This window comes from Budorcas taxicolor, chromosome 5 (assembly GCF_023091745.1).
Source record: "Budorcas taxicolor isolate Tak-1 chromosome 5, Takin1.1, whole genome shotgun sequence".
Taxonomy (NCBI): domain Eukaryota; kingdom Metazoa; phylum Chordata; class Mammalia; order Artiodactyla; family Bovidae; genus Budorcas; species Budorcas taxicolor.
The window spans coordinates 74,872,650-74,900,468 of record NC_068914.1 but is presented as its reverse complement, the minus strand read 5'-3'; the positions used below and the strand labels follow the sequence as shown (position 1 = coordinate 74,900,468).

The following is a 27,819-nucleotide window of genomic DNA, read 5'->3' as shown; positions in this document are numbered from 1 at the left end:
CCCTAAGTCCTAGGTCCCTCTCCCTGGGGGTCTTTAAAGGAGGGCTCCTGAAGATCTGAAGGGTTGCTCCTCTGCCCTGCCCGTAGGGGCTTCCTCCTCTCCGACCCCTTCCCTGGCAGCCCTCCAGCCCTCACTCTCTTCCACCTGATACTCTAGAAAGAGAAAGGGAGAGAAGAGGAGAAGGCTTCTTTCTGGGCGGGGGTGGAGTGGGGAGGGAGAAAAAACAAGCCTGTGCACAACAATGGGACGGGGGCCTCTGAAAAGTAGAGAAAAAGGAGAAACTGTGCAATGCTTGTTTTTGACACTCCACCACAATCTAAAGTCCTTTGTTATTTTAACATCATAAAAATGTATTGAGTTATAACTTTGTTTGCTCATAACATTATCATGCTTGCTATATTTAGAAATGGACAGACCTCAAAAGAAATGAAAAAAATTCAGGAAAAAGCCTCCTTCCCACATACACAAACAGGGGTTAAAACCAAAACAGGCCTCAGAGAACCAGTTCCAGCCCACCCCGTGTCACTCATCCGCGGGCCACCATCCTCTTGCCAGGTGGGGGCTCCCCCTGCTCTAGGAGAGGCCTGTCCCCACAGGTCACCAGCATCCCCTCAACCTCCTCATCACTTACGTCCCCAGTGGACACCTCCAGAAATAGAGGGGCAGGGGCGGGGAAGGGAGTGCTTGGGAGGGTGAGAAAAAAACAGGAGGATGAAGGAGGGGAGAGGGATGAACAGGGCTGTGTCCGGAGGCCACAAAAGGGAAAGATAAAGTGGTAGAAACCTCCAGTGTTTGTTTTCTTCACACAACCACAGAAACCAAACTAATGGTGAAGGTGGTTTAGGAGGGTATCTTTTGCTAAAATAAATAAACGAATGAATGAAAAAGCATCCAGGTCAGGCATGAGGCCTGTGTACGTGTTGAGGAGGGTGGGGACCCAACACGCCAACCACCACCACCCTCGGATCTGAGCCCCGGGGAATCCCAAGGCAGGGCGGCCTGAGTCCCACTGTGACCTGGGGAGGACCCTCCAAGGGACAAGCCACGGGAGCACACAGCTCAAGGGTGTCAGTGTCCGGGTCCGAGCAGGGCTTGGGAGAGGCTCCAGACATGTCGGCTGAAGGCGGGCTGTGACTCAGCCCCACTTTGGGGAGAAGTTTTCTGCCCTCAGCCCAAGTGGTCTGGCCAGCTCCGGACGCTGGGCCTTCTGTGCGTCTGCACGGCCACAAGATGAGGGCAGGAAGCTGTCAGCCCGGATTGTTGAGTCACTCGGAAGAGGCCTGCATTTAAACTTGGCGCTGGGGAGGCGCATGCTGTGAGTCTGGCCTCAAGATCTCTAGACTGAAAGCTTGCATCTTTAGCCTCCTCTGGGGAAAATTACGATCCAGAGCAATAATACCACCTCTAGCTCCCAAACTGAGCCCAATTAGGAGTTTGGCCCTTCAGAGTCTGAGGTTTCGAACCAGATCTCTTGAGGAGAAAAACAAAAACAAAAAACAAACAATCCAGGTCAGTTCCCCAGTGGTTTTCCGTGCAGGGTCAGTGGGGTCCCCTCCCCAGGGCCAAGCACCCCCGTCCACCCTCAGGCCCCACAACTGCTACTCACGGCTTCTGTGCTCAGCCCCACCTGGAGCCCAGGAAAACCCCTGGCCTGGGTTTTTCGGGATGGCCCTGCTTTCAAGCATTCCTCTGGGGGCCCCACAACATATCCCGGGAGTCTGATATGGATGTGGAACACGGGACGCTGGCCCAGCTGAGTAGGGATGGAGCTGCAGCGGGTGGGAGCTTGAACTTGAATGGGGAGGCTCTCCCGCCAGAACTGCCAACGGGCAACCCCGCCCTCCACAAAGGCCTGATTCAGAGGGAGGTGACCTCAGTGCTGAGGGGAGGGGGGGAGAGGAAGAGCAGGGCCTCTCTGGCCCTCCTTCAGAAGAGACTGCGAAGGGGGATCAGCTGCTCAGGGGTTCTCTGGGTAACCCAGGGAAGGGGCAGGTGCGCCCAGTGACTGAGCGAACCTGGGTGGTCGCTCATCTCTTCAGCCTGGTCAGGCATGTTGGGCAGCCCTGCAAAAAGGCTGTCCTGGCCTTTCAGGCAGCCAGATCAAGGAGGGGGAGCCCGCCAGGGCACAGGCAAGAAGACCCCCCTCTGTAGTCTCAGAGTCCAGGTTTGGGAGGAAGGGGCCAGAGAGATGGCAGCGAGCCGGTCCTCTAGGCTCCTCACCCTGGCCCTTAGCCAAGGCCTCTGGCCCCTGATGAGCCCCTCACTGACCAGCTGTTCCCCCCTGGAGTCCTCTAGGGGAAAAGAGCCAGGGGCCAGGGGGTGGGGGAGGGGCGGGCAGCTGTGGGAAGGCAGAGACGGAGTTGGCTTTACTAACAGAATCGTCCGTGTAATCCAAGCGTTTCCCCCTCTGCTCCCCCCCATCCCCCAGCTGCTTTCTGGAATCCCCGTCACACCCAGGAGTCTACTTGTAAACAGCAACTTCTTCACCCACGGCAACACTCCTTTCCAGACAAGATCTGCCCTGGGTTGAGGGTAGGAAGAAAAAAACAAAGTGAGGACTGAGGCCCCGGGGGCATTCCCGGTCTGAGAGTGGCTCCTTCCTCTGGCCTAAAGCATCTCTCTGCCCCAAGGATCCCCATTGGTCTCCCCCACCCCCTCACTCAGGGCCAGAGGCAAACAAGAATTTCCTTCCCTCCTCCTGACAACTGGCCCCAGGACACAATAGCCCTTCTGAGGGGCAAGTGTCCATGGGGAAGGGGCCCACTGCACCCCTCCTCCAACTTCCTCCTCACAGGCACTCCAAGAACCTCCAGACCATGGTGGAGGTGCTTTCAAACCGACAGCAGGTCAGCCAGGGCAGGAGGAAGGGCAGTGGTGTTGCGAGCCCAGAAGGCTTATAGATGTTGATACCCTTTGTCTCTCCTCCCCAGATCCTTTCTGTTCCCCGTTCACAGCATCACCCAACAACAAAAGCAGCCGCTGAGGGTGCAGAGGGAAGGGGCTCCAGCAGACTCAATGGGTTTATTTATAGGGCCACAAGCCAGGGGCTCTGCAGCCAAGATGCCTAGCCCCACTCCCAAAAGTCCAGCAGGCCCATCCTGGCCGGGCCAAGGGAACTGGAAAAAGCCTCAGGCCAGATGGTTTGGCTTATAGTCCCAACAGTGCAATTTATTTGCTGTGTGACTTTAGGCAGATCGCTCCATTTCTCAAGGATTAGTTCTTTCATGCCAAGTGGAGGTTGTTCTAGAACAGTGGTTCTCAAAGTGAGGTCCAGGGATCCTGAGGCCCTTTCAAGGAATACACAGGGTCAAAACTGTTTTCACAATATCACTAAGACATGATTTGCCTTTTTAACTCTCTTTGTCTCATGAGTAGGCAGTGACATTTTCCAGAGAGCACAAGATAACTGATAGCATGACAGACTGAATTCAGAAGCAGATATGAGAATCCAGCTGCCTCCAATTAAGTCAGACACGACAGATTTACAAAAATGAAGAACAATGTCATTCTTTTCACTATTTTTTGTTTTGGAAAATAGATAATTATTTCTCATAAAATATTAACATGGGTTATTGTTACCTTAAAATGAATTACATATTCAAAACTCTCAGTTCTAATTTATATGACAGTGAATGTCAGTAGGTACAATCCATGTGAACCAAAGCTCTTTGGGGGGTCTTCAGTTTTTAAGAGTGCAGAGAGGTCCTTAGACTCAATAGTTTGAAAAGAATCACTTTTCTTAGAACAATGTTATCCAGGAGAACTTATGATGAAAATGTTAATTCTGTGCTGTTTAATAAACATAGTAGCCACCAGCCACATATGGCTACTAAGCATTTGACATGTGGCTGGTCCAATGGAGGAACGGAATTTTAAATTTAAAAAGCCATATGCAGCTGGTGGCGACTATACTGGACAGAGAAGGTAGAAGATCCCTGGGTCTCTTGACTTTAGCATTCAAGGTCAATGCTTCTTTCCAGTCCAGAGGCTACCAGTAAGGAAGGACAGGCCTGGATACTCCTGTCCCCAGGCTTTAGCTCACATTATTTCTCACTCTCTCTTCACTAAAGGAAGGCCATCTAAGCCAGATGGGCAGTCTTGCTAGCCCTCTTACCAAGGCTTAGAGATGCTCTCTCATTCTCTGCAACAGCTACTTCACACCTTTGCCAACCACCTCATACTTCTGGTCTACCATCTTCCCTAGTTTCCCAGAGGACTGGCCATCAGAGGGGAAACCCCTGAAACCTCCTGCCACCACCCTCCCATCCTCTGTCCCTCCTCTCCTCCTCTTTCCCCCAGCAAGGCCAGGACTTCCTGTTCCAGACCCTTCCCAACTTCAGGGTCTACTTCCTGAATGGATCTTTCTCATCTACCTTCACAACTTCTCAGGTACTTTCATCTTTAAAGTGATTTCCCCTTGACATTTTTCCAGACACTGCCCTCTTTTGCCTTTCACAGCCAAACTTCTTTAAAAAAAAAAAAAAAAGCCATCCTTCCTTCTCATTCTTTCCTCAACCTGGTCCAACTTCAGTAACTGCCACAAGGCTAAATCCTACAGCATCTCCAGTCTCCACTGCTTTCTCAGGTGCTTCTCTGGTGGGTACTTCCTGCTGGACTGTTTTTTAAAGCTTAGAGACATAGTTCAACTCATACACAACTCACAATTCAGGGGTTTGTACCATATTCACAGATATATATATAGATCATGACCATAGTCAATTTGAGAACATTTTCATTACCCCTTAGTTACCATCCCCTCATGCCCAAACCTAAGAAACCACTAACCTATTTTCTGTCTCTACAGCTTCCCCGTTCTGGACATTTCATATGAAGGGAATCATATAACAGGTGGACTATTATGACTGGCTTCTTGCCTTCTGCATGTTTTCAAGGTTCATCCCTGTTGAAGCATGTATCAGTACTACATTCCTCTTTATGGCCAAATAATATTCCATGGTATGACTACACCACAATTTATCTATTCAGCCACTAATGGACATTTGAGCTGTTTCCACTGTTTGGCTATTATGCACAAAGCTGCTCTAAGCACTGCTGTGATAGTTTCACATGGATGAAAGCTTTCATGGGTATACACCTAGGAGTGGGACTGCTGAGTCATACAGTGACTTTAAGTTTAAATTTTTGAAGAACTGCCAGCCTGTTTCCCAAAGTGGATGCATCATTTTAGAGTCCCATCAACAGTGTGATGGGACGTGCAATTTCTCCATGTCCTCATCACTCGTTATTGTCTGATTTCCTAATTCTAAGTCACCTTAGTAAATGTGAAATGATATCTCATTATGGTTTTGATTTGTTTCTTTGATTGATGATGTTGAGCATCTTTTCAAGGGCTTATTGGCCACTTGCATGTCTTCCATGGAGAAAAGCCTATTCAGACCCTTTGCCTATTGTTTAATTGCGGTATGTGTCTTTTTTGCCATCGAGTTGTCAGAATTCTTTATATATTCCGAACACAGGCCCCTTATCAGATATATGATTTGCAAATATTTTCTCCTCTTCTGTGGTTGTCTTTTCACTGCCTTGATGGTAACCACTTCCTCCTGGACAACTGTTCCCTCGTCCACCACATTTCTCTCTTTGCAGCTATCTTCCACCTCCTCTTCTGTTATTTATTTGTGAGAATATGCGTGTATACTTTGTTAACATTTTCCTGATGGCTGAGAGGTAAAGAATCTGCCTGCCAATGCATGAGATGTGGGTTTGATCCCTGGGTCAGGAAGATCCCCTGGAAGAGGGAATGGCAACCCACTCTAGTCCTCTTGCCTGGAAAATCCCATGGACGGAGGAGTCTGGCAGGCTACAGTCCACGGGGTCACAAAGAGTCAGACACAACTTGGTGACTGAGCACATGTGTACACTTTAAAAAAAAGGAACGGGAGTTCCCCTGGTGGCTCCATGGTAAGGAAGCTCCCTGCCGATGCAGAAGACACAGGTTCAGTCCTAGGTCTGGGAAGGTCCCACATGCCTCGGAGGAACTAAGTCTGTGCACCACAACTACTGAGCTGGTGCTTTAGAGCCTGTGAACCACAACTACTGAAGACCACGAGCCCTAGAACTGTGCTCTGCAACAAGAGAAGCCCCTGAAGTAAGAAGCCCGAGCCAGCCACGAAGAGCAGACCTGCTCACAGCAACTAGAGAAAGCCAGAACGAAGCAATGAAGACCCACCATAGCCAAAAACGAATGTGTGTGCTACGTCTCTCCAGTTGTGTCAGACTCTTGGCAACCTTACAGACTGTAGCCCACCAGGCTCCTCTGTCCACAGGGATTCTCCAGGCAAGAAACTAGAGTGGGCTGCCATGCCCTCCTCCAAAGGATCTTCTTGACCCAGGGATCGAACTCGAGTCTATTAAGCCTCCTACACTGGCAGGCACGTAAGTTACCATTAGCACCACCTAGGAAGCCCTAAAGAAATAAATAAGACTTAAAAACAAAACGAAACAGACTTTATTTGGATCTTATGAGTTTCTCCACTGATGTCCTTTCCACTGGTATTCTATCCCAAGACCCAGTATGGGATCCCACGTTGTGGTTAATCACCATGACTCCTTAGTCTATGATAGAAGACAGTTCCTCAGTCTTTGTCTTTTATTACCTTCACACTTCGGAAGGAAACCGTATTTTGGAGAATATTCCTTAATATGAGTTGGTTTGATGTTTTCTCCAATGAGATTGGGGTTATGGATTCTAGGAAACAACATTACAGAGGTGATGTGACCTTTGCAGCACATGCTATCAGGGGGTATGTATACATGATGCTGAGAGGTCTTACTAACGATGTTAAACTTTGATCATTTGGTTAGGTGGCATCTATCAGTGGGCTTTGCATCATAACAAGACTATTTTTCTTTTGTAATTAATAAACATTTAGGCAGGGGCAACCCTTTGTGACCATGCAAAATCCTATTTCTGCTTAAACTTTCACCCACTAATTTTAGGATTCATCAGTGGAACTCGCCTGCAGCAATTACTATTGTGCTCTAAAGATAATTTTTGATTTCTCTCATTCCTTGTAATTTATTAATTAGAAGTTTTCTGTAAGGAAAAGCTGTCTCTTCACTCCCATTTATTTACTTAATTACATATTTGTATCATATGGACTCACAGTATGCATTATTTTATTCTTTGGATTATAATCTTAATATTATCATTACCACTTTTACTGCTTAAATGCCAGCTTTGGCCATTCTTTCAGGTTGGTTCCTGTGTCCTTTCAATATGCTTTCATTAAAAAAAAAAAAACTGGGCCTTTCCTGAAGGTCCACTGGTTAAGAATCTGCCTTCCAATGCACAGGATGCAGGTTTGATCCCTGGTCAGGGAACTAAGCCTGCACACCATAACTACTCAGGCCATGCGGCACAACTAGAGAAGCTTGCAGTCCACAACAAAGAGCCCTCGTAGCCCCCAAAGACATTATTTTTAACATTTGCTTACTTTCTGGTACAGAAGATGTCCCAGGCTTATCTTGCATTTTCCCTGCCACAATCTCTTTTTCTAGCAGAGCAATCTTCTTTCTAAAACTGTAAATCTGATTGTGTCCCTTTCACCTCAAATCTTCCCATGACGTCCTAGCTTTGGGGACAGATGAAAGCACTCAAAGCGGCCCTGGAAGCCCTGACCTGGGCTGGCCCCAGAGCAACATTCTTCTGAAAAGCTGTCCTGGGCTGACGAGGCCCCCACTGATCTCTCCTCTTCAAGTGCCTCCTGCAGGATCAGTATTTCAAACTGCAATGCATCCTGTTCTCCAGTACTCCTCTGTGAAGGGGCAACTTCCATGCTGTTAGAAGGGGAGCTCCTTGAGGAGGGACCCTGCTTACACTGAAACTTCTGTTCTCCCCGCCACTTCCTGCCACCGAGGCCCTGAATTTGGTGATCTCCTTTCAAGACCAGAAAGAAGGGACAGGTGAGGATTCATGTTTCCTTAAAGATCTCCAGTGACCCTGCCCTCCCCCCACCCCCCCCCCCCCGCCCCCGCTGCCAAGTGCTTCTGAAAGTCCCATATGACAAAACACATGGCAAAGTGAGAGAGGACATTTTCAGATTTGCCCCGGACACTGATATGATCTCTGCCAAGCTCTCAACCTTTGCCCAGGTCTCAGCAATGCCCTCTGAAAAAGGGACTCATCTATCCATTCTGCAGATTAGGAGGTACAATGCTGGGTACTGGGGGGCAATTTAGAGATGGGTCCCCTCTTCTCAGACTTCCTGGAGCTTTCAGACTAGTCGGGGATGTAAGCCATGCAGGTAGATAGCTGTACTATGAAGGAGGTTCCATAAGAGAAGTCTTTGGAGAACTTTAAGAGAAATATTAGGTTGGAGCTGGAACAGTTTTTCAGAATTGGAGGCATCTAGTGAACTTTATAAATAGACAGGGTTTAGGTACAAGAAAAAGGGAAGGGGGTCATTCGAGGCAGCAGGAGGCAGAAATCTCTGGGTGTGCATGGAAACAGTGACTCAGTGCAGCTGGACTGAAGGGCGTTTGAAGGTGAGTGTTTCCTGCTCCCCTGGTCCATGCTAGTTACTAACTCCTCTCCTATCCCCTGACCGAATAGGATAGTCAGCATCTTTACAACAACCTGGATGTAACCAGAGGCATATGCTGGGTCCCCCAGGAGGAACCAAGGCAGAAAGGCTCCTGGAGATGACAGAAGAGCTGACAACTGGAACTTCGGTGATCTGCTCTCAGACCCGAGAAAAAAGGGCCTGGAAGGCCACACAGCCTGTTGGTGCTCAGGCTGCACGGCAGGCCCTGAAGAGATAGGCATATACTCTGCTAGCCTCCATACCCGGCCCCTAGTGCTCACACCCCCAAGCCCCATATCCTAGCTTCTTTCTTCAAAGGGAACAGCCTCCGGCCAATCAAGTGCCTTCCACACCCAGGCAGCTTTAGTGTCGACTCAGTGGGTGCCATCTGGCCAGGGCCCATGGGTGACCTCCTAAGCTGCCAGCTCAGCTCAGGGAGAAGTAGCTCTGCTCACCCACAGGCCCCGCTCATCCATGCCCATAAATATAAGCCAGGCTTCCTGGATTCTGACCTGGTTCAGCATACTGCATGCCCCTAGGTGAAGCCTAGAACCACCCCGACTCAGTTTTCTTATCTGTAAAATGGGGTGAACTCTGACTCCTCTCTTCCCACAGGGCACAGAAGAGAAGGATGAGGTCACGCCTGGAAATGGACTGCAGCTGAGAGGTCCCCTTGTGTGAGGTGGGGATATGTGTGGGTGAGGAGCTTGGCAAGACCGTTAGGGAGAAACCCTTGGCTTTGATGCTGCCCTCCTCCTATGGGCCCCGTGGGCTTCCCAGGAAAGCAAGGCGGGTAGAGAGGAAGGGACAGCAAAGCCAAGAGCTTAAGCTTCCTTCTAGCCCCGGGGACAGGAAGTGAGGTGCCGTCTGCAGAGGAAGTGAGAGGCAAACACCCCCCAACTTCCCCTCAGCCTGAAGTGGAAAGGAAGGCTCTAGCTTCAGGAGCTCACAGCCCCAGAGCTGGGGAAACTGAAGGTAATGGGGTGGAGGGGGGCAGGCAGGAGGCATTTTTGACACCATCTGCCAAGAAAAGATGGTCTCTTGTCTGAGACACAGTAAAACTTAAGGGGTCCCGGACAGTCCACAGATTGGGGGAGTGGGGAGAGGAGCACAACCGAAGTCAAGTTGAAAAACCCAGCTTTCCAGGTCACATGGGACCATATCTGCAGCGCTGGTCCCAGACCCCTGCCCCAGCTCTGTGCTATGCCACATGCCTGCCCCCAATATACACACATCCCACTGCACACCAAGGTGGATTGGGCCTCTATCTGGTCTGACAATACTTGTCCTTTCTTTGCAGCCTCCATCACAGCTTTAATTCTATAACTGCTTAATTTTTGATTAAAGTGGACTTCTGGGATCCCCACTGTACCCCCGGAGTCTGGCATCACACTGAACACCTAGTAAGAGCTGCCTGGAGCTTGAGCATTCCTGAGAGGCTGGTTTTGGCATCTGAATGAAGTCTGGTATACAAAGATAAATGAACCCTGCTCCTGGCCTGGGGTTGACTGGGGGACCCTGAGGTGGGTGCTAACGGACAGAAATCAGAGACCCAATATGGTGGCAGAAGAAAATGCTCTACAAACAAATACTGCCAACAGGTAACAGATGAAAATAGTACACACTACATGCTATCTTTGGGTAAAGGGGGAAAAAAGGATATTCGTATTTGGTTTTCTATTAAAAGATGGGGGATATGTAAGAAATTAATGGGACTTGCCTGGTGGTCCAGTGGTTAAGAATCTGCCTGCCAAGGCAGGGGACACAGGTTCGATTTCTGGCCCAGAAAACTAATATCCCACATGCTGTGGGGCAACGAAGCCGTGCGCCACAACTACTGAATCCACGTGCTGCAACCACCGAAGCCTGCACGCTCCAGAGGCTACCAGCCACAACAAGAGAAACCGCTGCAACTAGAGAGAAGCCCTCGCAGCAACAAAAGCCCAGAACAACCGAAAAGAAACAGAGAAATTAAGAAGTGATCATCTATGGGGGGAGATGACACAGTGGTAAAGAATCCGCCTGCCAGTGCAGGAGACTCAAGAGACCCAGGTTTGACCCCTGGGTCAGGAAGATCTCCTAGAGAAGGCAATGGCAACCCACTCCAGTATTCTTGCCTGGAGGAGCTACAGTCCACGGGGTTACAAAGAGTTGGATGTGATTGAGCACGCACACCACCACATGGAGGAAGAAGAGGGTGGAGGTCGGAGCGAGATTTCTCAATATATGTCTTTTTGTATCATTTGGATTTTTCGATTAAAAAAAAAAATCTAGTGAAAAAAAGAATATAAACTTTAAAAAAAACTGTTAGAAGGAATAAACACTTGACCATGTGATTTCTTTCTTTTTTTTTTTTACCATGTGATTTCTAATGCCCCTCCCAGGTAGGGCCACCTATTCTCTTCTCATGTTAGGAAGTAAGGACCAGGCCCCAGGGACGAGGGAGGGGTGAAGAGGTCTCCACAGAGGAGTGTGGGGTCTGGCCAAGGCACACCAGTTTCTTCTCTCCCCTTTCTTCCCAGCAGTGTCTCCCCAAGTTTGGGGAGAGGCCCTCCCCGCCGTCGGCTGTGGTGTGCCTTGGTAGCAACAAACTATTCAGAAGTTAAATTAGGGCCACTTCCGCCTAGCTAAGAGCTGGGTTCATTCTCATTCCTGAGAAAGGGGTAAGGTTGGCCAAGGGCAGAGGTAGGAGTTTGGGCAAGGGGAATGTTTGGGGCAGGTGGGGGTAAAGTGGGGTAAAGGGCTCCTGAAAGTGCCTAGGGCTTCCGAGGGCAAGTTCTGGGGGTGTCTCAACAGATCCTCACACAAAAGGGCGAATTACAGCCCCCACATCAAGCCAGCTGGGCATGAAATGAATCAGCCCCTGGGAACTGCGGCTGCCGAGGACTCCAGCGCCACACCCCAGGAGTTACAGGGCCCCTCACATTCTCCTCTAGGAAAGACCTCACCACTCTCTTACCCAGAGGGTCTGCAGGGAGGGGCTACTTCACGCCCTGCATTAGAGTGAGAACTGCAGACCAGCACCCCAAGCGGTACTCAGCCTTTCAGGCAACAGCATGAGCAGCACAATGGGGTGTTTCTCCTTTCAAAATACCTATACTTAAAAAAAAAAAATGCTTAGTGAGTCTTGGAGAACTCCCAGAGCTTATGGACCAGCGTAAGGTTCAGGGAGCTGTGCCTACTGGGCTCTTCTCAGCAGCTGCTGGATTTTTAGAAATCAGGACTAACAGCAATGATAATTCACCTTAATAACAAGCTGGCCTCCCTGGGCCTCTTTCATCTGTGTAACTCCCAGAGAAGCGAAGATGGTAATTATCAAGCAGGTGCCACACCCCAAAGATGCTGTCTTATTAATCCATCAGCAACAGACTGGGAAACTGAGGCCCAGGGAGAAAGATTTCTCTCACAGGGAGCTAAGGATATAGGATGCCGAGGGCCACTGTGCAGCGAAGAACCAGAGGTGCCCGCCCTGTACCTGCCGTGTTTTGGGACGGTGCTGAAGACAAGGATGCTTCTTTCAGAGGCGGCCAGACTTGAGTTTGGGGGGAAGGTGAGGAAGACCCCAAATATGTCCCAAGCCCCCTCCCCAGACTACAGCAGAGCCTGGTGGTAGCCTTGGCTGGGAGTCTGGGGTTTTGATCTTGAGTCAGAACACATTACTCTCCAAAGCATCATCTCTGCAATGTACACAGCCACTGTGGGGTAAGTGAGGGCTCAGCTCTCCAAACAGCACCACACCACAGGCCCAGTCCATGAAGTGGGAGCAGGGGGCACCTGGCAGCCGACTGGCTAGATCAGATCAAAATCATCTCAAGTGTGGAGATTGCTTCTTTGGGATCCAAGCCCATCTCTGCAGCCCCCACACACCTTTGGCACTGATCTTAAAAATGAGATTTTTCCTACAGCAAAGCCTGCTTAGTTGGTCACTGCTTCAGAAATCCACAAGGAGGCTCAGCTGGTCTGTACCTCGGGGAGAGTGGGCAGAGAATCATAGAAGACCAAAGGTATTTTCCCACTGTAGCCACGGGGGGAAACAGCAGACACTGGAATGTGCATGGAAATGGAAAGGTGAGACTCTGAGGACTTCCCTGGGGGTCCAGTAGTGTAGACTTCGCCTTCCAGTGTAGAGGGGTGTGGGTTCGAACCAGGGAGCTAGGATTCCACATGGGCCAAAAAACCAGAACATAAATAGAAAAAGCGATGTTGTAACAAATTCAATAAAGACTTTAAAAATGGTCCATATAAAAAAAAATCTTAACAACAACAACAAAAAGATGGAGGGCATTGCAGCTTACTACGTGCTTGGTACCGTGAGAGATGCTGGGAACAGACAGAATCTCAGCTCTGGGGAACCATAAGTGTCAAACCAGGCAGCAACCAATGAAAGACCTTGTCTTCCAACCCTCCAGGGCAGAGCCTGGGGAAAAATATTAAGGGTGCTACTCTAAAGAATTTGAAGTTGTTTTTCTTCAGCATGTTAACAGAGCTGACCAGAGCCCATGGGGGACCCTGAGATAAAACTCTGACCCAGTAAGGGCTTAGGTCTCCATAATCTCAGGTTCAAGAACTGCCCTCTCTGCTTTAAATCTGGCCTGGCCCCTTCATGCACAAGAAATTTAAGGCAAATGGTACAACGTAAAACAGCAGACCAGAGTCAGGAGCCCTGCTTCTGACACTCGCCACTGTATGAATCACTTCCCCCTCTAGATTTCACTGCACCTCCCTTTTTTTTTTCTTTTCAGTTTCCCCATTTTTAACACGAGGGCGTTGGACTAGACTGTCTCTAGGATTCCTTCCAGCCTGTGACTCTATGTTGTTTTGATGCTGTGGCAGATCCCAGATTGATTTACATAAATTTGCATGTTCAATCAGAAATCCTAAACTCCCAAGTATAGAAAATCCAATCAGTCCATTAGTGCAGCCAGACTGAGGGCTGAAGGAGCCTGCCAGGTTTGGGAGAGGACTGTCAAAGCAGACAGTGTAGTAGTGGTGAATCAGGGAGGAGCCGGGGAGGCAGGGGCAGAAGCCGCATTTGTCCTGAGAGATGTGCTTCTGGTGACCCAAGGCTGAGGGGGCCGGGGACCCCTCTTCGGCTGTGAGGCAAGAGTACTTTCTCCTGCTTCTAACGGGGCCTCTGGCTGGCCAGCCTCAGAGCCACACCCCAAGAGGAAACAGCAGCCTCTGCCTAGCAACAGCCGCATCCTTCACTCTGACAGGGACTCCACCATTAGCTACTTTCTGGGAAACTGACCTTCCTGGGAGCTTCCATTCTGCATCCCAGGGGCTCCTACCAGTGAGGAAGGCTTCCTCAGGGGGGTCTAACCTCAACACCCTCTGCTGTAGCTTCCCTCCCGTGGGCAGCAAGGCCCAGGGAAGAGGGCTCCTGGGGAGCGGGCAGAGGGAAGAGCAGTGCAGGAGAATGTGCTCCACGCGCCGCTGGCCCCATGGCCTCTCTGCCCACCGCATCTCCTCTGCTATCCCCCTCAGCACCCGGAGACCAAAGGCTGAAAACAAACAAGGAGAACGTGAAGGCCTTTGGCTCTTGAGCTAGAGAGCAAGTCCCAACCTGGAGAGCCTGACTCCTGAGCAAGCTCTACCCCGAGGAGGGAAGGAGTCCCGGCAAGGTGGGGTTGGGGCAGCCTCTCTCTGCTGCTGCTGGGCTGGTGTGGCAGGGTCTGGGAGGGTGGCTGGGAGCTGGGGGTGGTGAGTACAGAGGTGTGGTGAGTGGGGCCAGGCCAGACAACAGCAGTGGGGCTCTCCTTGCCCTCTTCCCATAAGAGAGTGGAAGAGTGTGCTGTAGTCCCTGGCCCGGATCCTAAAACAAGTCCCAACAGCTGAGATGCAAACTGTCTCCTGGGAATCTGCTTACCCTGCTGGCCCTTGGCTGCCTTCTCCTTTCTCAACCCCTCCCCAAAGGCCCAGCTCAAAGACTGGCCTGCCAGGTGTCTCACCAGAGGCCTTGATGGGTGGGCCAAATCCTAGCCAGCAAGAGTTCATACTCCAAGGAACCAGGGGTGAGCAGGGCAGTGGCTATTCTTAGGCAGGATAAGGGAGTCTGCACCCCTCCAACCCAAGGTTCTAATCCTAAGCAATTTATCTCTCCAAACTTAGCTACCCTGCTGGAGGACCTTTCTCCCCTCCAATTTCACTCATCAGTGAAACCACACAATGTCAAAACGTGGAAAGGAATGGTAGAGCTTTCTAGTCCAACTGCTGTATTTCACATACGAGAAAGGAACACCAGAGAGGCAAACCACTTTGGTTAAGGTCACACAGCAACCTACAAAGGGCAGGGACCAGAGCTTCTGACTCCCAGTTCACAGTGATAGCAGTTTGATCCTCACACACTTTGGTTTCCATTTGCCTGTTGTAGAAGGGCCTTCTTCCCTGCAGCCCAGGCCATCTCCCCCTTCAGGTTCTCACCATCCTCCAAAGGCCTGACCTGGAGAGAAGCTGGAGGGCTCATACCACCTCATGCACAGACAACAGACTGAAAACAAAGTTGAACTACATGGGAATATCTCCCCAAACAGGGATGCAAGTGTTTCTCTGAGGTAAGAAACCCACTAACCCCAGGTTGTTTTCAGAAGGACAGGGACCCCATATGAGAAGTGAATTGTGTTATCTCCTTTCTTGAAAGACAAGGAGTCTCCCAGTCATCTGGCATGTCTTGCAAGAGAGGGTCTGCAACAGGGCAATTGGGTTAGGCTCATTTCCCCCAAAGTACCGTCCATCGCGTGCAATTGGGGAGACCTGGGTTTGATCCCTGGGTTGGGGAGATCCCCTGGAGAAGAGCATGGCAATCCACTCCAGTATTCTTGCCTGGGGAGTCCCCAGGGACAGAGGAGCCTGGCGGGCTGCAGTCCATGGGGTTGCAAAGAATCGGACATCACTGACCTACGGAGCACACACACTGTCCACTGAGCCGTCAGACTCTGACCCTTCGCTACCCCTCCTCTAGGACCACACGTGTTCCAGGCATCTGTTTCCACTGCTATCCCTGGCGGACAATTGTGCTTAAGCAGGAGGACCCGTGGAGGGGAGGGAGAGCAGTGCTAAGAAGGGAATAGAAGCTCTGCCTTTACAGCCAGGCAAAGCGGCAGCCTAAGACCCCTGGCTTCTCAGGAAGGCCGGCGTTTAAGAAGTGGCAGCTGGATAGGCTAGTGGATAGCGCTGAGACACCTGGAAAACTAGGCCTGTGGGAGATAAGGGTCCTCCATGCCCTTGGGGCAGCGCCAGGGCCGGAGAGACCGCGGGGCCTTGGGCCCAGGATCAGGAGACCGAGACTGGGGTTCAGACAGTCGCTCTTCTAGTCGGTCTAGGCCAGGGGAGTGTCGGGCACAGATAAATTCTCTGCATTCTTCTGGCACCGCAGCCAGGACCCAGAGAGCCTTTCCTGCAGGCGCTGCCCTGGCTCCACTCCCTGCCCAGCCCTTCTCCCTTCCTCAGCCTCTTTAGTGTTCAGCCTGCCCAGCTCCCTTTCTCCTTTCCGCAGCCCCTCAAAGCCACCTAAGAGTCGTTCCGGGAGACCCCGAGCTCTCCGCCTCTCCCCACCTCCCCCACGCCCCACCGCCCCAGGCCACTGGGACTGCAACGAGTGAGAAGAGGAGCCCGAGGCTCCTCTCCGCGCCTGCGCTTTGGGGAGTCTCCCCCCAGGAACAACCTGGCACCGCTAAGCGGCACCCGGGCGGTGGGATGCTGGTGGGGTGGGGTGCGCAGCTGGGGCAAGGTCAGAGCTTTTAAAGGGGGAGGGAGACCGGCCCCCCGGAACATCCCCCTCTCTGCAAAGTTTCCCTTCCGGGGCCACGGAGTGTGCGCGAGGATGGCGCGGGGGGCGGGAGGGCGTGGGGTGGGGGTGGACAGAGTCGCGGCTGGTCCCCCCGGGGTGAGTGCGGCGAGCGCGAGGGGACGGCAGCGAGGTCCGGCAGGAAGCTGCGCCGCCCTCTCCGACCCAAGGCTGCCACGAGAGTCTTACCCTCCATACCTCCCACCCTCGGCCTGGGGCTTACAGACCCTTCACTCGCCGCCCTTTAAATTGCAAGTAGGCCCAGAACTCACCAAAATCAGGTGCTGAGCTGGGCCAGGGCAGGCCTGATCCGCCGGGTCCATGGCCGCGGCTCTGGGGCGGGGGGCAGAGAAAAGGGGGGGTGCTGGGGCCGCCTCTTGATGTCAAGGCTTTAAAGGGGCCAGTGAACCCCGCCCCTCGCTCAGACCCCGCCTCCCCCTCCCGCGTAGCCAATCCACATTCACCCTGGATGCGCGCCCCTCCCAGCCCCCCTCCCAGCCCCCCTCCCAGCCCCCTCCAGATGTTCCCAGGACAAGAGCTAAGTCCGCCCGGCTAGAGCGCGCTGCTTCCGCCCTGGAGGAAAGGACCTCCCTTACAGGCCATTCCCGCCCCCACCCCACCACCCCCGGATAGAGAAACAGTCTTCTCAGACCTGGCAGGGTCGGGGCTGGTAAACCTCTCCAGTGCCAGGATAGGAGAAGCCAGGCTGGGCCGAGCGGTGGTGGAATGGGAGGCATCTATAGCAGAGAAAACTAAGTAGGTCCACGCGGGTTAGCAGACATGCGCGTCTGCTTCTGTAGGGCTGGGCGTGCACGTGTATATCTGGTTGTGAGAGTCGGTGTTTGTAATTCGCTTTCCTGCATACGTGTTGGGTGTAAATCTAAGGGAAGAGGCTTGAGTGCCTGCTTGGCCTTAAATGCTCCCGCCACCCTTTTATTCCTTCCGGATCAGGTCCTTTTAGCACTATGGAAATCTGAGCTCTGGAAACTGGCTCTGCCCCGCTCAGAGCAGTGCTGGTCTTTTCCTCACTAGTTAAAGAGGGAAGGCTGAGCAGAAAAAGAATACAACCTTGTTCTCAGCCACTTGCTCTCTCAGTGGGGACCAGATCCTTCCTTGTTGAACTGTTTGCTTGAAAGAGGAAAGGCCAACAGCCCACCTAGGCCCCTGAAGGGCCTCAGAGCTCCCTTCTATACGATTCTCATTGGTCCTTGGTTAAACAGCTATTTGCCCTTGTCTGGATACCATGTAAGCTGGCCCGTTGATTCTGGTTCTGAAGTGGATTCAGCAGAGAAATACAAAGGGATCCCTAGCCACAGTCTCTGCACATTTTATTAAAATTGGGGTATGTTCCCACTCCAGTGTTCTTGTCTGGAGAATCCCAGGGAGGGAGGAGCCTGGTGGGCTGCCGTCTATGGGGTCGCACAGAGTCGGACACGACTGAAGTGACTTAGCAGCAGCATATACCATGTTAACCAATAAATGAACATAAGAGTTGAGGGAACATAGGGTGCTCAAATTGACTAGAATTAACCAAGAATTCCACTCTGAAGGAGGCTCTAATTTGAAGGGCAGAGAGAACTTGAGTACCAGGTAAGGACACAAGGAGATTCAGGTAGGAAAAAACAAATTATCTGCATGGGACAGTGAGCAGATACCAGTGGTAGGGTGGGAAGTGGGAGAAGTTAATGGAGGAAGTTTTGTATGGAGGAGATAAAGATATGGATTTGACAGGACAAGTAATAAGTCATTTCGGATTCTTGAGTGTAGAGGTAGCTTGATGAAAAGAGTGCCTGAGGATAGTGATTATTGGAGCCTAGACGATAAGATGGTGGTTACTCCCATCAGATCTCACCTTTGCTTTAAAACTATTTTAAAAATAGATTTATCCTTCAGTTCAGTTCAGTTCAGTTGCTCAGTCGTGTCTGACTCTGTGACCCCATGAATCGCAGCACGCCAGGCCTCCCTGTCCATCACCAACTCCCGGAGTTCACTCAAACTCATGTGCATCGAGTCGGTGATGCCATCCAGCCATCTCATCCTCTGTTGTCCGTTCTCCTCCTGCCCCCAATCCCTCCCAACATCAGGGTCTTTTCCAATGAGTCAACTCTTCGCATGAGGTGGCCAAAGTATTGGAGTTTCAGCCTCAGCATCAGTTCTTCCAGTGAACACCCAGGACTGGTCTCCTTTAGGATGGGCTAGTTGGATCTCCTTGAAGTCCAAGGGACTCGCAAGAGTCTTCTCCAGCACCACAGTTCAAAAGCATCAATTCTTTGGTGCTCAGCTTTCTTCACAGTCCAACTCTCACATCCATACATGACTACTGGAAAAACCATAGCCTTGACTAGACAGACCTTTGTTGACAAAGTGATGTCTGCTTTTTAATATGCTGTCTAGGTTGGTCATAACTTTCCTTCCAAGGAGTAAGCATCTTTTAATTTCATGGCTGTAATCATCAACTGCTGCAGTGATTTTGGAGCCCCCCAAAATAAAGTCTGACACTGTTTCCCCTGTTTCCCCATCTATTTGCCATGAAGTGATGGGACCAGATGCCATAATCTTCGTTTTCTGAATGTTGAGCTTTAAGCCAACTTTTTCACTCTCCTCTTTCACTTTCATCCTTAACGTACAATAATATTCACAGATCTCGGGTGTTTTATTTGGTGAATTTCAACAATAATATAGTCACCTGTGTAACCCACCTGAACCCACCAAAGAATTTGTTCATCCACCTGCACAGTCAATTACCCTGTACCTACCAACAGCCACCCCCTGCAACTTCCTGAATTTTATCACCATCGTTGTCTGTTCTTGAATATTACATAAGTAGAATCATATAGTATGTACTCTTTTGCGTCTGTGTTCTGTAGCTTAATTATGTTTTTGCCATTCAGCCATGTGTAATCTTTTATATTTCTGAGTAATAGTCCATTGCATGACTGTATCATAATTTGTTTATCCATTCTCCAGTTGATGGATATTTGAGTGTTTCCATTTTGGGGCCATTGTGAATAAAGGTGCTCTAAATATTCTTGTACATATCTTTTTGTCAATGTATTTTCATTTTGAGAGAACTCACCTTATTTCTTATGATAGATAGTGGCATCCTTGGAATCCTTCAGCATTCTTATTCATTCAGTCATTTAACATTTATTGAATATGAATTAATGTTCTAGTCCTGGGTTTTCAACAAATATGAGACATGTTGGTTTCCTGAAAAGGTTTAAAAGTCCAGTAAAAGTCCACAAATCTGTTGCATTCCAAAGTCATGTGAAAAAACCTTAAGAGTCTGCCAGGCATTTCTAACTATTTTTGGATGTTTCCAAACAGCTAAATTTTGGAAGCAAACAAGCCATCTAGATGATTTTTTACTTTACATTCAGATGTTTACCCTTGTTTAATAAACACAGCCAGAATATCTGCACTTGTCAGAACAGTGCCGATTCTGTACCTATTCTCCTTAACTTAAAGGCTTTTGCACACTTTAGACATACAGAGTTTGGCAGATTCTCTATTGTTCACAGACCTTTATCTTCACTGACAGGAGGTGAAAGAAGTATAGCTACAATTGCTCCATGCTTTCTGTCTTTGATGAGGCTTAATATACATTAATTTCTTAATGGCATTATTCACTTATTAAAAAATATACTGAAGTCCCAACATTGGTTTTCTGATCATAAATTGTTCTTTCTTTGTTTCTGGCTGCAACAGGTCTTTGTTCCTGTGCATGGGCTGTCTCTAGTTATGGCGAATGTGGGCTACTCTTCCTTCTGATGTGTGGGCCTTTCACTGAGTTGGCTTCTCTTGTTGCAGAGCACAGGCTCCCAGGTGTAGGGGCTTCAGTACTCAGAGCTCGCAGGTTCTAGAGTGCAGGCTCCGTAATTGTGGCACATGAGCTCAGCTGCTCCAAAGCATGTGGAATCTTTACAGACCAGGGATCAAATCTGAGTTCCCTGCATTGGCAGGTGGATTCTTATCCACTGTAATGCCAGGGAAGTCCCACTAGTTGTTCTTTACTTGAGTTATCCATGTTACAAAACAAGCTAGGCCTCTTAGGTTTCTGGTTGCTGCAAGCTGTTGGTAATACATGAGTTTGGTGGCATGGTCTAACTGTGCATATAGTGCTGATGAATGACTGGTAGGTGGCATCTCAGAGAACCATGCCCTCACTGTTCACATCAGTACATTGAATGGGGTTCTCTACTTCAATACTATGTGGTCATTCATTTGGTGTTAGGCCATCTTCATTCCTCAGTTTGGCATTGTAGCCATTTGGTTACTGTGTTATTAGGTTGATGGAAAAGTAATTGCTGTTTTGGACCATGAATTTTAAATCATTATAACTAGGCTCAAACACATCTTTATTAATCAAAAAAGAACCCATTACAATCAACACATTTTTACCAGTGAGAAATAAGTTTGTTTATTCCTATAGCGTAAAAATCCATGCTTTGGGTTAGATGAACTCTTGAAAAGCATTTTCTGCCTCCTGCTGGTTGTGGAAGCATTTTCCCAGCAGAAAGTTGTCAAGATGCTTGAAGAAGTGGTAGTTGGTTGTTGAGAGGTCAGGTGAGTATGGTGGAGGAGGCAAAACTTTGTAGCCCAATTCATTCAACTTTTGAAGTGAATGTTAATTGTGCAATGTGCAGTTGAGTGTTGTTGGGAGAAGAATCGGGCCCCTTCTGTCAACCAATGCCAGCTGCAGGCATTGCAGCTTTTCGAGCATCTCATCGATTTGCTGAGCATACTTCTCAGATATAATGGTTTCGCTGGAATTCAGAAAGTTGTAGTGGATTAGATCAGGAGCAGACCACCAGAGAATAACCATGACTTTTTTGGGGTGCAAGTTTTGCTTTGGGAAGTGCCTGGAAGCTTCTCGGTCCAGCCACTGAGCTGGTTGTTGCTGGTTGTCATATAAAATCCAATTTCATCTCACATCATAATCCGATGGAGAAATGGTTCATTGTCATTGCATAGGATGAGAAGATGACACTTCAGAATGATGATTTTTTTTTAAATTTGTGGTCAGCTCATGAGGCACCCACTTATCGAGATTTTTCACCTTTCCAATTTGCTTCAAATGCTGAATGACCATAGAACGGTCTACCTTGAGTTCTTAGGCAACTCCTTGTGTAGTTGTAAGAGGATCAGCTTTGATGATCCTCTCAATTGGTTGTTGTCAGCTTCCAATGGCTGGCCACTGAGATCTTCATCTTCAAGGCTGTCATCTCCCTTGCAAAACTTCTTGGACCTCCAATGCACTATACATTTGTTAGCAGTTCCTGGGCCAAATGTGTTGTTGATGTTGCGAGTTGTCTCCATTACTTTATGACCCATTTTGAATTTGAATAAGAAGATCACTCCAATTGCTTTTTGTCTAACATTATTTCCCTAGTCTAAAATAAATATAAAATACACAGCAAGTAATAAGTCATTAGCAAAAAAACATAGAGCAAGAAATGTGCATTAAAATGATGCACATTTATTTAAGAATGTATTCCAATATCAAACAGCTAAGTTCAACAATGCAAAATACACTTGTTGGTGAACTGACCCGTTTAGAATTCCTGACATAAGGAGACAGTTGGGTTGGTAACCTGACTCTGACTTTGTTATGTCTTTCCTGCTCAGTAAGAGGAAGAAAGGAGCTGGGAAAAGGCTATTATTTGGTTCATTTGCTGAATAGGAATAGATCTGTGCTCAGTCAGTTCAGTTCAGTTCAGTCGCTCAGTCATGTCCGACTCTTTGCAACCCCACGAATCGCAGCACGCCAGGCCTCCCTGTCCATCACCAACTCCCGGAGTTCACTCAGACTCACGTCCATCGAGTCAGTGATGCCATCCAACCATCTCATCCTCTGTCGTCCCCTTCTCCTCCTGCCCCCAATCCCTCCCAGTATCAGAGCTAGTGCTGCTTAATTTTACATAGAACATGTTCTTTGGGTTTTGACAGCATTGCCAGTTTGTGCTTTGAAAGCGTCTACTTGGCACAGATATGATGGATCTGCTCAGGTACTTGAACCTCATTTTCATCATTCAAAAATTCATATTGAATCTTTACCATATCACAGGCACTGTGCATGTAGTATTAGCTACCTAATAAGGAATTCATGTGAGATATGATAAGTGATGAGATTGAAAAGTCAGTTAATTAGTGGGGCAATCATGCTTTATCCTAAAAACAATGCAGAACCTTTGAATGGTATTAACCAGGATGGGAGGAGGGTCATAATTAAAACCGTATTTTAAAAAGTCTAGGTTCGATGCAGGATACAGGATGCTTGGGGCTGGTGCACTGGGATGACCCAGAGAGATGGTATGGGGAGGGAGGTGGGAGAGGGGTTCAGGATTGGGAACACGTGTAAAAAGAGTAAAAAAGGAAAAAAAAGAAAAAGATCACTGTGGTTGCAGTGTGAACAGATTAGAAAGAGCAAGACTGAAGTAAGGGAGATCAGATAGAAAGTTTTTGTAGTATTTGGGAAAAATGAGAAACTATGGGTTCTAGACTAGGAAAATGATAGGGGTGATGGAGAGGTGACTTAAAGAAATAAATAGTATTAAAGTCAGCAGATCTTAGGATTGGAAGAGGAGGGAAGCAGAGCACTAAGCCAAGACCGCCAGACCACTCACTGAAACATCAAAAACACCTGTAGAAGAGCAGCTTTGGGAGAGGATATGTTCACTTCCAAACATGTTCACATTGAAATGCCTGGGAGATGTCCAAGTGGAAACGTCTAGCCAAGAGGTCAGAGCTTCCCTACCATTGTGCCTCAGGAAAAGGTTCCTGGAGTGCTGCGTATTGATCTTCTCAACTCTCAAAGCAGCACAAGCTCCCTCCGACAGCACAGTCTCGGTAAGGTGGACTGCCACAAAAACACCATCATTTTCTGCATGTGCCATTATGTAGGAAATGCTGGGAAGTACTGATGCATGGTGATGTTAAATACTTCTGAAGCTCAGGAGAGATGTCTGGACTACAGATAAGACATGGTGAGTCATCAGAACATAGATAATAACTAAAGCCATAGAGTGGAGGAGATCATGCAAAGAAAGGAAACTAGGACAGAATCATTAGGAACAGTAGAGAGGGGTCTGCAGAAACGGAGGAAGACAGCTGGCTAAGTGCTGTCACCAGAGCCCAAAAGGTTTCCAAAAAAATGACTAAATAGTTCCTGAGATTGATGTCAGGCCAGATCAGGATTTAGACATACCTGCTGACTTTAGCCACATGTGGTTGGTGACTTTGACAGAATCAAATTTTGAAGGGTTGAGAAAGATGTACGAAGTAAGGGATGGAGAAAAGAGGTATTTAAAACTCTCTCAAGAATTGTGGCTATGCTGTGAGGGAAAAGTTAGATAGACAGGTGAGTGGGACAGTGGGGGATGAGAGAGAATTATTTTTAGAAAGACTCTGCTTCTTAATTTTCAGAAATATTTAAAATTAATTATTTTTTAAAAGCACTAAGTACATACAGTTTAAAAAAATCAAACAATACAGAAGCAATTATTTGCTGCATTCCCTACCTCCCAAAATGAGCCATTTGAACTTTTGGTTGATTCTTTGATATGATTAAATACGCTTATACTTTTAAAAATGAATTCTTTCATTTTTCACTTTTAAATATTGTATTACCTTCTGTGTGTATAGTCTTTTTAAAAGGTAAAAAAATGGGATCTTACCATTCAAATTGTTCTGTACCTTTCTTCTTGTACTTAGAATATCTTGGAGACCTTTCAATATTAGCATATATGGATCTACCTTCTTCTTTTTAAAAAGTATTTATTTGGCTGGGCCAGGGTTTAATTGCAGCACATGGAATCCGTTTCAGTTGTGAACATTTAGTTGTGGCATGTGGGATCTAGTTCCCTGACCAGGGACTAAATCTGGCCTGCCTGCATTGGGAGCACAGTCTTACCCACTGGACCACCAGGGAGTCCCTACCTTGTTCTTTAAACAAGTGCATAGGAATCCATTTGTGGCTGGGCCATACTGTTTCCTGCTGATGGACATTTACGTTGTTTCCAGCTTTTCACTTTTATCAACTGACTGTAATGGATGATACTGTATACAAATCCTGACATACTTTCGTGAGTATATTCACAGGATAAATTCCTAGCAGTGGAATTTCTAGGTATGTTCAGTAAACATTTTGGATAAATACTGACAAATTGCCTTTCAGATTGGATATGCTAATTTATATTCCCACTAATAAGGTATGAAAATACTTACTTTTCCAAATCCTCACCATCACTGTTTAAAAATTTTGTGAATATTGCGCTAAGTGATGAAAATATTCTTTCAGTTTTTATTTGCAGTAGTTAATAAGGAGTGAGGTTAAACAAATTTTCAGGTGTTTATCTGCTGTTATCATCTTCTGTGCGTGTCTTTTTCTAATAGATGTATAAGAGTTGGTTGTATTATAATGAAATTTGCCCTTTGTCACATGTATTGCGAAGTTTTCCTAGTTGGGAGTTTGTCTTGTGACTTTATTGGATTTTTTTTCCCCCTTTGCCTTAGGTAGTCAAATTTATCAATCTTTTTCTCTATGGCTTTTGGAGTCTTGTGTTTAGAAAGTACTCCAATTTTTTAAAATTACCTTTTTTCTCTAGTATGCTTATGGTTTTCTTTTTACTTTAAATATTTCATCCAGAATCTACTTAAATGGCAAAGAGCATTGTTATTTCTCACTACTGCTCAGAATGATATCTCCATTCCAGACCAGCCAGTCTGTTCTCAGTGAATAAAACATCCATTTCTGTGTATCCTTTCAGAGAGATTAATTTACTTAGCTTATAGGGCATGCTCCTCTTGTTACCACTGCAAAAGCTATACAGTTCTGTCCCTTAGTAGCCCTGGGGGATTGGTTCCGAGACTCCAACTGATACCAAAACCCATGGATGCTCAAGTCCCTCATGTAAAATGTTGTAGTGTTTGCATGTAACCTATGTCTATCCTCCATTATACTTTAAATCATCCCTAGATTACATGTCATACCTAATATAGTATAAATGCTAAAAAACAGTTGTAAATATAATGTAAATTCAAGTTTTGCTTTTTGGAAAGTTCTGTAATTTTTCCCTCAGATACATTTAATCCATGTTTGGTTAACTCTGTGGATGCAAAACTTACTGTTATGATGATTTTTCCTTTTCTGAAGCTCACCTGATCACATGCTGCTATGTATGAGCCTCTCTTTTATCCCCCTCAACTTTAACATAGTTGCTAAAAGAAATCTAATCTTTAGGAGCCTGGGTTTGTTTAACTCAGGAGTCTACAACCCCTGGGCCACAGACCAGGAACCTGTCCGAGGTCTGTTAGGAACTGGGCTGCAGAGCAGGAAGTGAGCAGCAGGTGAGCAAGTGAAGCTTCATCTGTATTTACAGCTGCTCCTCATCACTCACATTACCGTCTGAGCGCCACCTCCTGTCAGATCGCTGGCAATATTAGATTCTCATAGGAGCCTGAACCCTAAGCCTAGAGTCAAGGTGGAATATCCTGAGATTGCCACAAAATAGAAATAAAGTGCACAATGAACGTAATGCACTTCAATCATCCTGAAGCCATCACCCCACCCCCACCCTCATCTATGGAAAAATTGTCTTCCACAAAATCAGTTCCTGGTACCAAAAAAGCTGGGGACTGCTGGTTTAACTGATTTCCACCCCCCGCCCACCCTGCCATAGCAGCTAAAAGCATGCTGCGTATGTGGAAGACATATATTACTTTTTGATTTGCCATAAATGTGTAGTATTAGCCACATGTGGCTAATAAGCATCTGAAATGTGGCTAGTCCAGACTGAGATGAGCTATAAGTATAAAATACACACTAGAGTTTGAAGGCAGTATTGAAAATAACATATCTCATTAATAATTTTTATTTATATTGACTGCATGTTGAAATGCTAATTTTTGAATATACTGGATTACAGACACATATTTTTAAAGTCTTTCCAGGACCACTCTTCATTCTTATTCCTCAATTAGTCTCTTGTCATGTTTGGTGTTGGTTCCTAAATTAGTCTATTTTGAGGATAAATAAAGATGATCTTTTCTTGAAGCCAAAGATATTCTTACCATCTCCAAAGGCTCTCCTAGGCCATTACACAATCATTACCCTCTTGGTACTGGGACCTCATTATTATAAGCACTATTTACACATCTCTTTTGAAACTAACTGCTACAGATTTCAGATACATCAGTTCCTCCCCAGAGGTCAGGTAACTGCTGACCTATAGCCTATAGAAATGTTAGGAGGTCAGGTTCAGATGCTGAAGCATCTTCCAAAGCTTTCAGGGACTGGAGATTCCTCATTTACCCATGTTGATGGAACCCCAGCCTGCTCCTTTGGTCACTGGGCCATTTCCTGCCATCAGGAGTTATTTGGGACAGGTGTCACTTGGCTTGTAGCCTAGTCTCACTAGTCAGAATCCCTGTATTAGTTTCCTGAAGTGAAGTGAAGTGAAGTTGCTCAGTCGTGTCCGACTCTTTGTGACCCGTGGACTGTAGCCCACCAAGCTCTTCCATCCATGGGATTCTCCAGGTAAGAATACTGGAGTGGGTTGCCATTTCCTTCTCCAGGGGATCTTCCCGACCCAGGGATTGAACCCAGGTCTCCCGCATTGCAGGCAGACGCTTTAACAAATCATTGCAAACTCAGTGGTTTAAAACAACACACATTTATTCTCTTACAGTTCTAGAGATCAAAAGTCTAAAATCAAGGTATTGGCAGGGCAGCATTCCTTCTGGAGGCTTCTGGGAGGAATCCACTTCCTTGCCTTTTCTAACTTCTTTTCTTGGCTCCCAGCCCTTCCTTATATCACTTGGACTTCTTGCTTCTGTCATTCCACCTACTGTGGTCAAATCCCCCTTTGCTTCCCTCATATAAGGACACTTGTGATTACATTTAGGGCCAACTCTGATAATCAGGATTAATCTCTTGATCTCAAAATCCTTCATCAAGATTCTTACTCAGCACATCTGTACACATCTACAAAGTCCCCTTTGCTATGGAAGGTAGCATTCACAGGTCCCAGGGATTAGGATGTGGACATTTCAGAGGACCAACATGCAGCCTGCCACAGCCCCATATATATTTCTTCACTTTGCCTTGGTGAAGGGAGAGAGCATCAGCAGGGTCACAAGGTTGCAAAGTGTTCTTAAATTAAGATCAGCAGAGAAGTAGGTAAACTCACATCTGTAATCACTGCTATCACTCTGTGACCATCATAACAATCACTCCCTCCCAGCATTGCTTCCTATAAAATATTCTGTAAGCTGAAGCTACACTCCTATTATTCCTCATCTTAAAAAAAAAAATATTCAAAATAATAAGATGCATGTTTTCTAGAGATGAGATGTTTTTCTCATAAGCCTTTGATCTAATAGGCATGGTTGTGATCCATAGCATGCTTAGAAGATAACAGCACTTTGGTTTAACCATAACCATATTCTGCCACTTACTTTCATATCGTTTAGCTCATCTGAGTATAGGAA

The 27,819-nt window shown here is 47.5% G+C and overlaps 1 protein-coding gene across 1 annotated transcript in view; it reads right to left on the bottom strand.

Moving 5' to 3' along the window:
• NCKAP5L (NCK associated protein 5 like) overlaps positions 1-16,671 on the bottom strand; it is a 30,632-nt gene extending 13,961 nt beyond the window's left edge. Inside the window, exon 1 of the mRNA XM_052640026.1 lies at positions 16,602-16,671. The gene's annotated coding sequence lies outside the window, so the exon portion shown is untranslated. The remainder of the gene's footprint in view (positions 1-16,601) is intronic.
• Between the last annotated feature and the right edge of the window lie 11,148 nt (positions 16,672-27,819).